The following is a 16,620-nucleotide window of genomic DNA, read 5'->3' as shown; positions in this document are numbered from 1 at the left end:
ATCGAGAAGATGTCGATCAGACAACCCAAAAAAATGCGAATCAAGTAATCAAAAGAGCGTCGTACGAGAGACAGTAGCAAGGCCGAGCGAACTACGAGAAATAATACCAAGTCGGCCACCGGACTGATGCCGAGCGAATGATGCTGAGCGCATGGCCGCGAAGATGCCAACCGGGCAATTGGAAGGATGGAAATCGAGCCTCGCAAAATGTCAGCCGAATGACTATAAAAGGTGATTAGGCATCCTAAAGAGCGTCGATCGTGTGACCTAGTTCAAGCGTGTGGCCGAACGGATGGCCTAGCGATATCGATCGGACGGCTATGAGAGTGTTGACCGAACAACACCAAGGATATTCAACAGGCGATCATAAAATGCTGGCCCGACAATCGAGTAAAGCTTAGTGGCCGATGCTGAACGGATGCATCACACGTGAAATGAACTGGAGTGTAGCCCGTGTGTCGAAGACGCATGGACGCGAAAGTCGTGAGCTGAACGGGCGCATCACACGCGAAATCGAATGCGCACAGAAACAAAAGTCGTGAGCCTAACGGACACAAAGCCTATGAGATATTATGGCCCGAAATCAGCGGCGATACTCTCGTTTGTGACTATTGGAGATAGTTTGACCCCGAACGGGAGAGATAAGCTGCTCTGACATGCTCCGCGACCTGTGAAAACTGCTTGACCCCGAACGGGGGAAATAGATGCTCTTATAAGTTGGTCTGTGACCAGTGAGAAGCCCTCGACTCCGAATGGGGGAGATGAGATATTTGATAAGCTTGTCCGGGGCTAGTGACGACCGCTCGACTCCGAACGGGGGAGATGAAATAACTGAAGCTGGCCCGAGACCAGTGAAGACCACTTGACCCCGAACGGGGGAGATAAAATTACTGATAAGCTGGTCCGAGACCAGTAATAATCGTTCGACCCCGAACGAGTGAGATAAAATATCTGATAAGCTCGACCCCGAACGGGGGAGAAATAATACCCGATGAACTGGTCTGATGCCAGTGATGATCTCTCGACCCCGAATCGGGGGAGATAGGAGATCCGATAAGCTCGATCTCGAACGGGGGAGATAGCTGCTCTGATAAGCTTGCCCCCGAACGAGGGAGAAAGATTACCCGATGAACTGTTCCGAGACCAGTGATGATCTCTCAACCCCGAATCGGGGGAGATAGGAGATCTGATAAGCTCGACCCCAAACGGGGGAGATAGCTGCTCCGATAAGCTCGACCCCGAACGGGGGAGAAAGAATACCCGATGAACTGGTCCGAGACCAATGATGATCTCTCGACCCCGAATCGGGGGAGATAGGAGATCCGATAAACTCGAACCCGAACGGGGGAGATAGCTGCTCTGATAAGATCGACCCCGAACGGGGGAGAAAGAATACCCGATGAATTGGTCTGAGACCAGTGATGATCTCGTGACCCCAAATCGGGGGAGATAGGAGATCCGATAAGCTCGACCCCGAACGGGGGAGATAGCTGCTCCGATAAACTCGACCCTGAACGTAGGAGAAAGAATATCCGATGAACTAGTTCGTGAAGACCAGGGTTTTTATAGTCGCCGGTTCGACTCTGGGGTTTAACGTCGCCGCTCGACGGTCTTCAAGCCAAGGGGTTTATAGTCGCCGGTTCGACTCTAGAGTTTAACGTCGCCGCTCAACGGTCTTCAAGCCGTGGTTTTTATAGTCACCGGTTCGACTCTAGAGTTTAACGTCGCTGCTCGACGATCTTCAGGCTGGGGTTTTTAAAGTCGCCGGTTCGACTTTAGAGTTTAACGTCGCCACTCGATGATCTTCAAGCCGGGGTTTTAATAGTCGCCGGTTCGACCCTAGAGTTTAACGTCGCCACTCGACGGTCTTCAGGCCGGGGTTTTTATAGTCGCCGGTTCGACTCTAGAGTTTAACGTCGCCGCTCGACGGTCTTCAAGCCGGGGTTTTTATAGTCGCCGGTTTGACTCTAGAGTTTAACGTTGCCGCTCGACGGTCTTCAAGCCGGGGTTTTTATAGTTGCTGGTTTGACTCTAGAGTTTGACGTCGCCGCTCGACGGTCTTCAGGCCGGGGTTTTTATATTCACCGATTCGACTCTAGAATTTAAAGTCGCCGCTCGACAGTCTTCAGGCCGGGGTTTTTATAGTCGCCGGTTTGACTCTAGAGTTTAACGTCGCCGCTCGACGGTCTTCAACAATGAGCTTGCAACTCGGATAATTTACGCCCGGCTCATCGGCACGCGGTCTTGGGCATCGAGCCGGTGGCTCGGATAATATACGCGCCGGCCGATCGGCACGGGGTCTTCGACATCGAACCGGTGGCTCAGATAATATACGCCCGGCCGATCGTCACGGGGTCTTCGACATCGAGCCAGTGGCTCGGATAATATACGCCCGGTCGATCGGCATGAGGTCTTCGACATCGAGTTGGTGGCTCGGATAATATATGCCCGACCGATCGGCACGGGGTCTTCAACATTGAGCCGGTGGCTCGGATAATATACGCCCGGCCGATCGGCACGGGGTCTTCGACATCGAGCCGGTGGCTCGGATAATATTCGCCCGGCCGATCGGCTCGGGGGCCTTTGGCATCGAGCCGATGACTCGGATAATATACGTCCGGCCGATTAGCTTGGGGGCCTTTGGCATCAAGCCGGTGGCTTCGATAATATATGCCCGACCGATCGGCACGGGGACTTCGACATCGAACCGGTGGCTCGGATAATATACGCCCGGCCGATCGACACGGGATCTTCGACATCGAGCCGGTGGCTCGGATAATATATGTTCGACCGATCGGCACGAGGTCTTCGACATCGAGCCGGTGGCTCGGATAATATATGCCCGGCCGATCGGCTCGGGGACCTTTGGCATCGAGCCGGTGGCTCGGATAATATACGCCCGGCCGATCGGCTCGGGAGCCTTTGGCATCGAGCCGGTGGCTCGGATATGATGGAAACCCGGCCGATCAGCATGAGAGTCCTCGGTCGAGAAACTATGATAAATTCTATGACCAAAAGAGAATATAGCTGAAAAACTAACCTGCCAACCAGCAGAGGATCTGACTCAATTTCTCGACTCCCGAATACCCTTGGAGTGAGGAGGATACGATATACTCGTCGAAACCCATCAAGGCCATGAGGATGTCGGAACTTTCCGGGTCGTCTGTCTTCACGTTCCAGACCAAGTGCGTTCCCACAGACGGTGCCAATTTGATCCTGTCGGGAAGCCGAGAAGACGGACCTGTCGGTGACCCGCCTGATGAGATGTCTCCTATGTTGACCAAGTCATCGGAAGTTCTCTGGTCAACAACACCTGCAGCCAGCGACCGGGTTGCCCCGATCCCTGGTACCTCAATGCTCGAGGTGGGTTCCGCGAACATATGAGCAGCCAGATAATAATATAGAAATAAATGCACGAATAAGGAGTACGAGAACGTACCCTGGCCTCGCGGGGGGGGGGGGGGGGGGGGGTGCGCTCTCGGATGAGTCGGTGAGCTGATCGCGATGCTGATCGAGTCATCACGACCCTGACGAATAGATGTGTGTGAATCAGTCAAGGAGCCGGAGCTGAGGATGATGACACGGAATCCGGTGCAGCACGGATCTGGAAGGCGACATGTAGGCCGAGACATGACAATGACACCTAAGCCGAAATACCACAGCACACAGGCCGGCTAAGATCAACAACCATAATCATAATAACAATACGAAACGAAATATAACGGCTCGATGGGCGACACCCAGCAATGGTCAGATCTGAACAGGGAACGGTGGACACAATGGTTGTGAAGCCATCGGGGTCGACTGTGGGGACGCCGGAACTGGCTGTACGACCATAGGACGAGGTGGCAGCGACTGTGGGAGAGGCGGCGACCGCTGTACAGCACCAGACGTGGGAAGAGGCGGCGGTTGGTGGATGCGTTGGTGGTCTATCGGCTGCCAGTATGCCTGGTGGCGGCACGAGGCGCTAGCGGTAGCGGCGTGAGGGAGAGAAGAGCAGCGGACGGTCTGTCCGGCAGTCCGGTGGCGGCGTCACGAGGAGGAGGAGAGGAGAGGCGGCCTTCGCTGGTGTAGCGAGGAGAAGAGGGAGAAGAGCGATGGTGGCGGCTGGCCATGGCACCGTCGAGGCGCATGAGAGGACGAGGAAGAAGTTTGCTTCCTATTGGTGACAGCGGAGGAACTCCCCTTTGCTAGGCGGCGGCGGAGAACTCAATCACCTCTCTGTGCTCGGCGGCGGCGGCGGAAAACAAACGGAAACAGCACCTGTCTCCAAGTGGCGACGCTGCAGTAAAGATGCCGGGGGAGAGGAGAGGGATGGTCGATGGCCGACGGCCGACGTCCTCGCTCGAGGAAGAGGGAGGAAGAAGTCTTGCTGGTGGCAGCCTCAAAAATGTGAACCCGCCCCTTCTTCACAAACCCCCTCCTCCTCTCTTAATGCCCTAACAGTGAAAAGACCCCCTTACCCCTCTCTTCCTCCCTATTTACCTCTATACCCTAAACTGCATCCGCATCACTCTAGTTTACTTGTTCCACCATGACATCCTTAAATGCTGCTCCTTTCCCCAGATCCTCGGATACGTAACCTGTTTAATCACCCAATCCACCTCAGGAGAAGGACCTCACCAACCCTTCGAAGCCAACTCTTCACATCTCTCTTTTTAAAAAGGGTCGAGTCCCCCCACATCATTGTACTTTTTTTGCTGACTTCTTCTAACCATGGCCTCGACCTCTGAGTCTGACAAGGTGTCACTCCTATGCCAACAGCTAGTCCATCTGACTCAGCTACTTGCCTAAAAGGATACTGTTTTAGCCGAGATGACCCATGATAGAGATTTTCAATCTTCTCTCTGTTGAGTATTGAGGAACTTTGGTTAGTCGCTAAGTCACGGACCCGGGCTGAATTAGCACTGAAGCAGAAAGCTTATGCAGATCTGGAGAGCCAGACTCAATTCCTGATCTATCTAAAAGAGAAACATGCCGCTTCTATAGCCCTTCTTCAAGAAGAGAACCGGCTCAAAGATGGAACTATCGCTCATCAGCGCCGCATTATTCAATTCATCAAGGCAGAACTGATTTAAGCGCAATCTTATTCGGGGCAAGCAGGTCATGCGGAACACCTTTGCTCGAGATACCGACTGGCTACTGACACTGGCATGTACTTCTAATTACTGAGATATCCTTAATTGTGGGAATGAGATTTTGAGTGGAGTCATGACTATATTATATCTTAAGTTTTTGACTTTTACTTCATATATTGCCTTGTCATGGATAGACTAGGATTCTTAAATTGTAAAATCATTTTCAAAAATTGTCTTTAAAATTCTAGGATAAAACTTTTTATACATTTCTCAAAATTCTCTATTTTTAGAATTTTTGAAAATCAATTTTAGCCTTAGAATAGATCAATCCCTTAGAAAACATGCTCCTATATATCTAAGGTTTAAGCATCTCACCAACACATTAGGGATAACTTGTTTGTGTATTTCTAAACTTAGAAAAGGGTGAGATATATAGACAGATTGTCTGGACTTAAAGATGCTTATATCAGTACATCGACATAAGTTTGGGCGTTAAAAACTAAACAAATATTAATTATGTTAAATATTTTAGCTTAGTCAAATGCTAACTGAATACAATCAACTTAACCTGACTAACCAAGTGAAAGCTGCTATACTCTGATAGTTAGTAAATAACTAATGGTTAGACAGTTGTACTTTTTAATGTCAGGTTCAGGGGGAGGATTAATTCAAATTATTTTCATACTTAGTAAAATTATTTGTAACAAAATTATTTTCTCTTTTGAAAATATTTTTGAAAAGTGTTTGTCATTTCCTTAAAAATATTTTAAATCTGCTTTAAACTTATTTTTGAAAATTGGCTTTCATAAACTTATTTTTGAAAATTGGCTTTCACAAACTTATTTTTGAAAATTGGCTTTTATAAACTTATGTTTGAAAATTATTTTTGCCTTACTTTTGCAAGCTTATGTTTGAAAAGTGGTTTAATTTTGTAAAACTTATTTTTGAAAAGTACTCTAAAAATTAACTTACAAAGTCAATAGGTTTTTGCCTTAAAATTTCTGATAAAAAGTTAGCTATTTTTCAAACACTTAGCTATTTTGAAAAAGTTAAAGGACGTTGAAAATTATTTCTAATCTCAAAACTTATATTTTTGCCTTAAACGACTTTTTCAAAATTTTCCTTTAACTTGTTTTCTACATTAAACTCCCCCAAGTAACTCTGACTTCAATTAACATTCTCTATTGTGTTTTTTTACTTAGCCTATCTATTCTATGTTTTTTTATGAATGTCAAAGGGGGAGGGGGAGGTGGTTTAAGTTAGTTAGCAACAAATACCAAATATAAAACAAGGCTAACTTAAAAATCATGTCATTTCTTATAATTAATTATGTTTTACATATTTTTTTCACTAACTTAACTCAGGTTGTCATTACATCAAAAAGGGGGAGATTATTGGTGCAGTTAGCACTGACGGTCTAACTTAGGTTTTGATGAATAATAAAATAGGTTAAGTTAGTTTCGTTGTGATCTAACACTTTGATGAAGTGTGCAGAAGAAGCCTAGCTAAGTCGACAGGCCGACTGGATAGCTGGCACAAAGCCCAACTAGGTCGACGGGCCGACCGGATAGCTGACACAAAACCCAGCTAGGTCGACGGGCCGATCTGATAGCTAGCACGAAGTCCAGATAGTTCGACGGGCTAACCGGACGTCTGGCAGGTAAGTTAAGGTAAGTCACTAGAGGGGAGCGACTTGGTGAGTACGCGTTCCCAGTTAGGGAATTTAGGCGTTGATCCAACTTAGATCCATTTCAAAAGTCTAAGTTGAGATCATGACTAGATTCCGGTCTTGGTGAGACGGAATCTAATTATTACCCTGTTTTATTATATTTGTGTTAACTTTATTTTGTATGGTAGTATAACTTTTATTTTGCCATGGACTAACATTTTCTTACAAGAAAAGGAGTTTTCTAGAAAATGATGGTCCGAGCGTCCGGAAGGGATCCGGGCGCTCGGAGTTGGTCCGAGTGCCCAGAAGGGATCCGAGCGCCCAGGAGGCAAAAGTTATCTCGTCGTAGATAAGGACTGCGCTGATTGGCCGAGCTTATGTCACGGTCCGGGCTCTTGAAAGGGATCCAAGCGCCCAGAGCACTCCAATATAAGGAGCCTACTTCTAAAGCTAAGAACAACAACTGCTTCTTACGACTGCTATATTGCACTCTACTCTTGCGACGCGACAATGCTTCTCTGACAACTTGCGGCTCAAGTTATTTTTAATTGTTGTCGGTATATTTCTTATTTTTAAACGAGTTCTTGTACTTTCATTTGTAAACACTTTTCGAGCTGCTAGTGAATTGCCCAACGAAAGCACTCGACGAGTGTGAGCCTTGCAGTAGAAGTCGATGAAGGCTCTGAACCAAGTAAAACTGGTTTGTGTTAACATTGTGTTTTGTGCTTTTTCCGTTGCTTACTCTAATTCGATAACGAATTTTTGATCGCTATTCAACCCCCCCTCTAGCGACTTCTATGATCCAACAAGAGCATGCTCACTTATAACTCACACTGTGGCGAGAGTCTAGAGGCGAGAGAGCATGCCCTCTTATAACTCGCGCTGAGGCAAGAGTCTGGAATCCCGACCGCGAGGTCGTTGGTCATGAGAGCATGCTCACTTATAACTCGCATTAGGGCGAGAGTCTAAAGGAGTGAGAGCATGCTCACTTATAACTCGCGCTGGGGTGAGAGTCTGGAATTTCGACCGCGAGGTCGTTGGTCGTAAGAGCATGCTCACTTATAACTGTTGGAGTGTATACTGAAAGCCTAAGTTTTGTAAACATTCATTATGAATAAAGAATCACATTTGGTCTAATTATCTACATTTGTTTGTAGTTGTTCACTTAATTTATATTGTAGATAACATAGTATGTGGTGTCACATACAGAAGATGATGTTATCAGTACCTTATAAATTATAAACAGTAGCTCACGACCAGAATGGAAAGGAACAAACCATTAGAAGGTCGTAGTGTAATTAGGTATTAGCTTATCTTGACTATATAATTACACTAGTACACTCAGAGTGTATTGAGTAGGACCATTTGAGGTCGTTCCTTTTATACTGACTTTATAAAGGAACAAAGACCTCAGTTATTATGGAAGTGTGTGCTCTTAATCCTAATATAATAACAAGCATATATGTTTGATATTTATTTCTTTAATTTATCAATGGGTGAGATTTAGTTCGATGAATCAATAAACCCGATAAATTGGGAAATGGTATCACTCATAGTGTGTGTTGTTGATTATAGAAGGAAACTGTGTCCTAGTGATACTAGGTTGATAATGTCCTCAAGAGGAGCTCATAAAGATTGTCATGTTAAACCTGCGGGTGGACTTAGTCCGACATGATAATAAGGTTGAGTGGTACTACTCTTGGACTTAGATATTAATTAAATGAGTTGTCAGTAACTCACTTAATTAGTGGACATTCGATATCTTAAACACAGGGAGACTAACACACTCATAATAAGAAGGAGCCCAAAAATGTAATTTGGGATTGGTGCGGTAGTTCAATGATAGTTCTCTAGTGGAATGAATTATCATTGATAAAGTTAAGTTGTGTGTTCGGGGCGAACATAGGATGCTTAATTTTATCGGGAGACCAAAACCAATTCCTCCTCTCGGTCCCTATCGTAGCCTCTTATTTATAGAGTTCTATACCCACCTATACCCACCTTCTATACCCACCCAATGGGGGCCGGCCAAGCTAGCTTGGGAACAAGCTAGGGCCGGCCTAGGTATATTTTGGGGTGGCCGGCCCTAGCTTGAACCCAAGCTAGTAGGGCCGGCCAAATAAAATTAAAAAGGGATTTTAATTTTAGTTTTTATTATGTGGAAGAAATAATTTATTAAAGAGAATTAAAATTAAAATATCTCTCTTGTAAAAGATCTACAAAAGATTAAGAAAGAGATTAGATCTCTTTCCTAATTTGTAGATTGGTAAGATATTTTATTTTCTCTTTAAAATTATCCACATGATTGATAAAATTAAAATTATAGAAATTTCCTTTTATTAACCATGAAGAGATTTTAAAGAGAAATTTTATTTTTTAAAATTTCCGGAAACAAATTAGGAAGTTTTAATTGTTGATTGAAACTTGTCTATTTGTCTTCCAATGATGTGGCCGACCACAAATTAATTAGGAAATTTTATTTTATTTCTCTCAATTAAATCATGTCAAGGAAATTAAGGAAAATTTATTTCCTAATTTACCTAGGCCAAGGAATATAAAAGAAGGGGTGAGGGTGCCTTCTCAAGACACAACATCTATTATTCCTCTCCCTCTCTTGTTCCTTGTGGTGGCCGGTCCATCCTCTCCCTCTCTTCCTCTTGTGGTGGCCGAACCTCTCTCCCCTCCTTGGAGCTCTTGTGGTGGCCGGATACTACTTGGAGAAGAAGAAGAAGAAGGAGAGAAAGCTAGCATCTCTTGGAGCTTGGTTAGTATTTTGGTTTTTCTCCTTGGTGAAGCTTTTCTTTTGTGGCCGAACCTTGCTTGGAGAAGAAGAAGGTGGTTGGTGGTTTCTCATCTTGGAAGATCGTTGCCCACACAACGTCCGAGGTTAGAAGAGGAATACGGTAGAAGATCAAGAGGTTTTTCTACAAGGTATAACTAGTAATTTCTATTTCCGCATCATGCTAGTTATTTATGGAAATAATACCAAATACAAGAGGCTTACGTTCTAGAATTTCGAATATGTTTTTTCGAAGTTGTGTTCTTTTATTTTTTTCTTTTCCTTGTGATTTGATTGTTCTCTTTGGTTAACCTAAAGTTATTTTAGGAAATTAAATATTAGCTTTCTATTAAAGGTTTTGTCTAGTCGGTGGTGGTTGCTCCCATATCCAAGAAGGCCATGTGCCTCGCCACGTCAGTCCTGGGAACCTTTTATGGAAATTGATATTTAATGGAATTAATAACTAAGGAGACTTGGGTCGAGCGTGTTAAGTTCCGCAGGAGATCCAAGTCAAAACCTAAAGAACAAATAGATTAAGTTTTGGATCAAGCGTGTTAAGTTCTGCAGATCCAAAATTTAATTTAAAGAACACATGGTAGCTAGGAAAGGTTCGAGACCTTTGTACAAAATTTTTATGCAGTGGAACCTATAGGCTTTCCAGTAGCAACCACAATTGGTATCGAGCTAGGGTTTTGCCTCTGTGTATTTGGTATTTAGTTTAATTATGCACATGTCATACATAATTTAGGCAGGTTAATAGTAGGATGTGCTAACTCTATGGATGCAGGATCCAACTATTATGGCTTTTAGTTAATTATGTGTGTGATTGGACCCTTGGACATGTCAAGGGCAATTTATATGTGTGTGCATGATTGTATTAAAATACAGCAGGAGCTGTATTTAGTTTTATTAGGATTTTATTTTTGATCTAGATACATGTACATTCCTTTTATGGAATATAGAATCAAAATGTAAAATTCTATTTATGTCACGGATCGAATCTTGCAAAGCGTGGAACCTTCTAAGGACCAGAGGCGCAGCGGAACTCGGAGCAAGATGGATGCGACAGTTAGACCCGGTGGCGGTGGCCAAATATGGCAGCAGCTTCGGATGACAACACACGGAGGACAATTAAAGATAAAAGCCATAATAGTTGAAGATTAGATTTTCTATTTATTGCTTTTATATTGTGCTGTGTGTGCATGTTAGTTTACAAGTTTAGTAGGCTAGCATAGTTAAAATTCCTCATTTATAAATAACTAAGTGGGAGAGGGATTTTTAAGTAAATCCCATGGTCTCCATTACTGGTTTGTAAGTGATGCAAACAAGCTTGCGCGTTGGCTCTGAGTGCCTTCCTCCATAACGGATGAGCTTGTTTGCGGACCACTAGAACAGACTTCCATTTATGGATGACTATAGGAAGTTAATTAAGAGCGTGTGATCTTCCCCAACGGAAGGGGCATAATCTTATTAATGGACTTAGTGTCAAGTAATGGTGTACACTTAGACACATCTAATAGTATCCTCCCATCGGAGTCATTGCTATTATTTGTGTGACCAAATAATACCAACTATTAATTTTATTTGTCAAAAGTTAGGTTGACAAGATAATAAAATTAATGGGTTAAAACCCTCCTTTTACAAATGTTGAATTTGTATACGTCCACACTAACGTGGCATACAAAATTCACGGTGTTTTAAGGTGTTGGTTAATTTAAAATAGTATTGTTTGAGAAATCAATATTATTCTAAATTTAGAGTTCTGACCAAAAGTTATTTGTGATTCTTAGGATGACTTTCAACCCACTGTCCATCATACTTCAACAAAATAGACTTATTGGACCTAATTACATAGATTGGAAAAGAAACACGGATATTGTTCTTCTTCTGAAAGCTATAAATTTATCTTGTTGAGCATTGCACTGATGCACTTGGTGAATCTACCCAAGAGGAGATTGAATATCATAGGAAATGGGTAAGCGAGATGAGATGGCGCGGTGTTACATTTTGGCTTCAATGTCGAATGTATTGCAACATCGACATAAAGATTTACCAACGACTTATGATATTATGAACAATCTCAAAGAACTCTTTGGTCATCGGGATAGGGCTTCTAGACAAGAAGCTATGAGAAAGATAATGGCACCACCATGCAAGAGGTACTCGTAAGGATCATATCCTAAACATGATGGCTTATCCGAACATACAGATCCTTGGAGGAGAAATTGATGGGAAACCCGGATCGATATGATCCTCCAAACTACCTAGAAGTTTTGAGCGGTTCCGTTTGAACTATAATATGAATAAAAGGATTTATTCATTAGGGAACTTATAGAACTTCAAGCAGCAGAAGGTTATTTCGTCACAATGCTCAAATTCACTATGTTGAAAATGGTTCTACTTCTAAACCAAAAGGTAAGAAGAAGAAACAATGGTTCGAAGAAAGTGAATAAATCTCAAGGACAAAAATTTGGAATGAAGAAGCCAGAAGGCAAGTGCTTCATCTATGACGAGCGGGACATTGGACGGTGCCCTCGTAAGAACCAAAACAAAGGTATATCTCATACTCTAGTTGTTGAAACATGTTTAGCGGTGTTATCTACCAGACCTGGTGTATAGAAGCCACTGATCATGTCTGCAATTCCTTGCAGGGGTTCCATGAAACCCGACGACTATCTGAAGGGGAGATTACCGTCTACATGGGCAATGCTACTAAGGTGGCAGTTGTTGCAGTGGGAGGCGTCTACTTATCTTTTAGTAGAAATAGAAATTTGGTTTTAAGAAATTGTCTTTATGTACCCGGTTTTAGAAAGAATTTAATTTCAGTTTCTAAACTGTTTTTAGATGGATATTCAGTTTCTTTCGATAATGATGTAATTATTAAAAGAAATAAAGTGATTATCTGTTCCGGTGCATTAGTTGGCAATTTGTATATTTTAAATCCAAATTCTTCCACAAAGCAAAACATGGAAATTTATAATTCATCTTCTAATTCTAATAAGAGAAAAGAACCTTGAAATGAACCAAGCATATCTTTGGCATCTAAGGCTTGGTCGTATTAACTTAAGTAGGATTCGAGACTTATAGCCGATGGACTTTTAAGTTCATTAGAGTTGGAAAATTTTCCAACTTGTGAATCTTCTTAGAAGGTAAAATGACCAAGAGGCGTTCAAGGCCAAGGGTATAGAGCCAAAGAAGTGTTAGAGTTGGTTCACTCGATTTGTGTGGTCCTATGTGTCCGGGCAAGAGGAGGTTTGAATATTTTGTCTCTTTCATGGGCGATTATTCAAGATATGGATACATTTACCTAATGCTTGCAAGTCCGGGTGCTTTGATAAGTTCAAAGAATACAAGGTGATGTGGAGAAGCGACTAGGTAAAAGTATCAAGACACTCTGATCGGATCGTGGTGGCGAATACCTCTTAGGAGAGTTTAGGAATTACTTAGAGGTAGGGATTCAATCCCAATTGTATGCACTGGAACACCCTGGTGTGGCGAGCGAAGGAATAGGACTCTTATGGAGATGGTTAGATCAATGATGAGTTATTGAATTACAAATTCGTTTTGGGGATATGCTCTGGAAACGTGTATCGTTCCGAACTTAGTACCTTCTAAATCGGTTTCTTCTACTCCCATAGAATTGTGGAATGGCGAAAACCCGGTCTAAGACATATTCGGATATGGGGTAGTCCGACACATGTGTTGAAACCAGATCTTGATAAGTTAGAATCTCGTCTGAAGTTGGCGTGTTTGTAGGATATCCCAAAGGACGAAGGTGGTTTATTTTATAGTCCTAAAGACGGAAGGTCATTGTTAGCACCAATGCCGGTTTTAGAAGAAGACTATATAATGGATCACAAGCCCGATAGTAAAGTTATTTTAGAAGAACTTAGAGAGGACATGTCTACTTGATTACCAACAATGCAAGATGAAGTACCACAAGCGCAACACGTGTCACACATGATACACAACCAGAGCATTGCCTCGTCGTAGTGGGAGGGTTGTAATCGACTGAAAGATTCATGTTTTGGGAGAGTCTTGGACTTGATCCGGGTAAACATGAACCTGATCCCGATCATATAATGAAGCACTCCAAGATATAGATCGCATCTTGGCAAAGGCAATGAATTCGAAATAGAGTCCATGTACTCTAATAAGGTGCAGGAGCTTGTAGAACCACCGATGGTGTAAAAGCCGTTGGATGCAAGTGGATCTACAAAGGAAAAGAGGACAGACGGGAAGGTAGAAACCTTCAAAGCTAGGCTTGTTGCGAAAGGGTACACTCGGAAAGAGGGAATCGATGAGGAAACCTTTTCACGGTAGCCATGCTTAAGTCTATCCGGATACTCTTATCCATTCTTTGCTCATATGGATTATGAGATTTGGCAAATGGATGTCAAGCGACTTTCCTTAATGGAAGTCTTGAGAGAACATCCATATGAAGCAACGAAGGATTTATTGAAAAGGCAAAGAGCATCTAGTATGCAAGCTCAATCGGTCCATTTATGGACTGAAGCAAGCTTCAAGGTCTTGGAACATCCGGTTTAATGAAGTAATCCAGTCATATGGATTTATTCAAAATCCGGATGAGTCTTGTGTATATAAGAAGTGTAACGGAAACGTGGTGGTATTTCTTGTACTATCGTAGATGATATTTTGTTAATTGGCAACAATGTCAAGGTATTATCAGACGTAAGGGTATGGTTGTCCAAACAATTTGATATGAAGGACTTAGGAGAATGTGCACACATTCTTGGGATTAAAGTTATAAGGGATCGCAAGAAAAGAATGTTGTGTCTATCCAAGCTTCATATATAGATACAATCCTTGCTCGTTTTAGCATGCAAGACTCCAAGAAAGGTTTCTTACCTTTTAGACATGGAGTAGCTCTATCTAAAGAGATGTCTCCAAAGACATCAAAAGAGATAGAGGACATGAAAGCGGTTCCTTATGCTTGGTGTAGGAAGCCTAATGTATGCAATGTATGTACGAGACCCGATATCTATTTTTCCGTAGGCATGGTTATCGAGTAACCCTGGACAAGGACATTGGACTGCGGTAAAGCATATATTAAAGTACACGAGAAGGACTAGGGATTATATGCTAGTTTACCAAGCAGATGATTTGCTCACACAGATTCAGATTTTCAATCGGATAGGGACAATAGTAAGTCTACATCAGGCTATGTGTTTACTTTAGGAGGTGGAGCCATTTCATGGAGGAGTGTTAAGCGAAATGTTTCGGACTCAACCATGGAAGTGAGTATGTAGCACCTGAGGCAGCTAAAGAAGCGGTATGGCTCGGGAACTTTCTAATGGACTTAGATGTGATTCTGGTTTGCCCAAGATCATCACAATTTATTGTGATAATAGCGATGCGAATTGCAAACTCGAAGGAACCACGAGCTCATAAAGCGAGTAAACATATAGAGCGCAAGTACCCGATACGAGATATCGTGAGCGAGGAGAAGTTGTCATCACCAAGATTACATCAGCGGATAACTGGCGGATCCTTTCACTAAGGCCCTTCCGTGAAAGCTTTCGATCGGCATGTGGAGGAATGGGAATCGGATGTATGGTAGAAGATATGGCGACTTAGTCATTAGTATAAGTGGGAGATTGTTGGAGTGTATACTGAAAGCCTAAGTTTTGTAAACATTCATTATGAATAAAGAATCACATTTGGTCTAATTATCTACATTTGTTTGTAGTTGTTCACTTAATTTATATTGTAGATAACATAGTATGTGGTGTCACATCGGAAGATGATGTTATCGATACCTTATAAATTATAAACAGTAGCTCACGACCGGAATGGAAAGGAACAAACCATTAGAAGGTCGTAGTGTAATTAGGTATTAGTTTATCTTGACTATATAATTACACTAGTACACTCAGAGTGTATTGAGTAGGACCATTTGAGGTCGTTCCTTTTATACTGACTTTATAAAGGAACAAAGACCTCAGTTATTATGGAAGTGTGTGCTCTTAATCCTAATATAATAACAAGCATATATGTTTGATATTTATTTCTTTAATTTATCAATGGGTGAGATTTAGTTCGATGAATCAATAAACCCGATAAATTGGGAAATGGTATCACTCATAGTGTGTGTTGTTGATTATAGAAGGAAACTGTGTCCTAGTGATACTAGGTTGATAATGTCCTCAAGAGGAGCTCATAAAGATTGTCATGTTAAACCCTGCAGGTGGACTTAGTCCGACATGATAATAAGGTTGAGTGGTACTACTCTTGGACTTAGATATTAATTAAATGAGTTGTCAGTAACTCACTTAATTAGTGGACATTCGATATCTTAAACACAGGGAGACTAACACACTCATAATAAGAAGGAGCCCAAAAATGTAATTTGGGATTGGTGCGGTAGTTCAATGATAGTTCTCTAGTGAAATGAATTATCATTGATAAAGTTAAGTTGTGTGTTCGGGGCGAACACGGGATGCTTAATTTTATCGGGAGACCAAAACCAATTCCTCCTCTCGGTCCCTATCGTAGCCTCTTATTTATAGAGTTCTATACCCACCTATACCCACCTTCTATACCCACCCAATGGGGGCCGGCCAAGCTAGCTTGGGAACAAGCTAGGGTCGGCCTAGGTATATTTTGGGGTGGCCGGCCCTAGCTTGAACCCAAGCTAGTAGGGCCGGCCAAATAAAATTAAAAAGGGATTTTAATTTTAGTTTTTATTATGTGGAAGAAATAATTTATTAAAGAGAATTAAAATTAAAATATCTCTCTTGTAAAAGATCTACAAAAGATTAAGAAAGAGATTAGATCTCTTTCCTAATTTGTAGATTGGTAAGATATTTTATTTTCTCTTTAAAATTATCCACATGATTGATAAAATTAAAATTATAGAAATTTCCTTTTATTAACCATGAAGAGATTTTAAAGAGAAATTTTATTTTTTAAAATTTCCGGAAACAAATTAGGAAGTTTTAATTGTTGATTGAAACTTGTCCTAATTGGCTTCCAATGATGTGGCCGGCCACTTGAAGTTAATTGGGGAAATTTTATTTTATTTCTCTCAATTAAATCATGTCAAGGAAATTAAGGAAAATTTATTTCCTAAT

The sequence above is a fragment of the Zingiber officinale genome, chromosome 7B, assembly GCF_018446385.1.
Source record: "Zingiber officinale cultivar Zhangliang chromosome 7B, Zo_v1.1, whole genome shotgun sequence".
NCBI classification, from domain to species: domain Eukaryota; kingdom Viridiplantae; phylum Streptophyta; class Magnoliopsida; order Zingiberales; family Zingiberaceae; genus Zingiber; species Zingiber officinale.
This window is presented reverse-complemented; position numbering follows the sequence as displayed.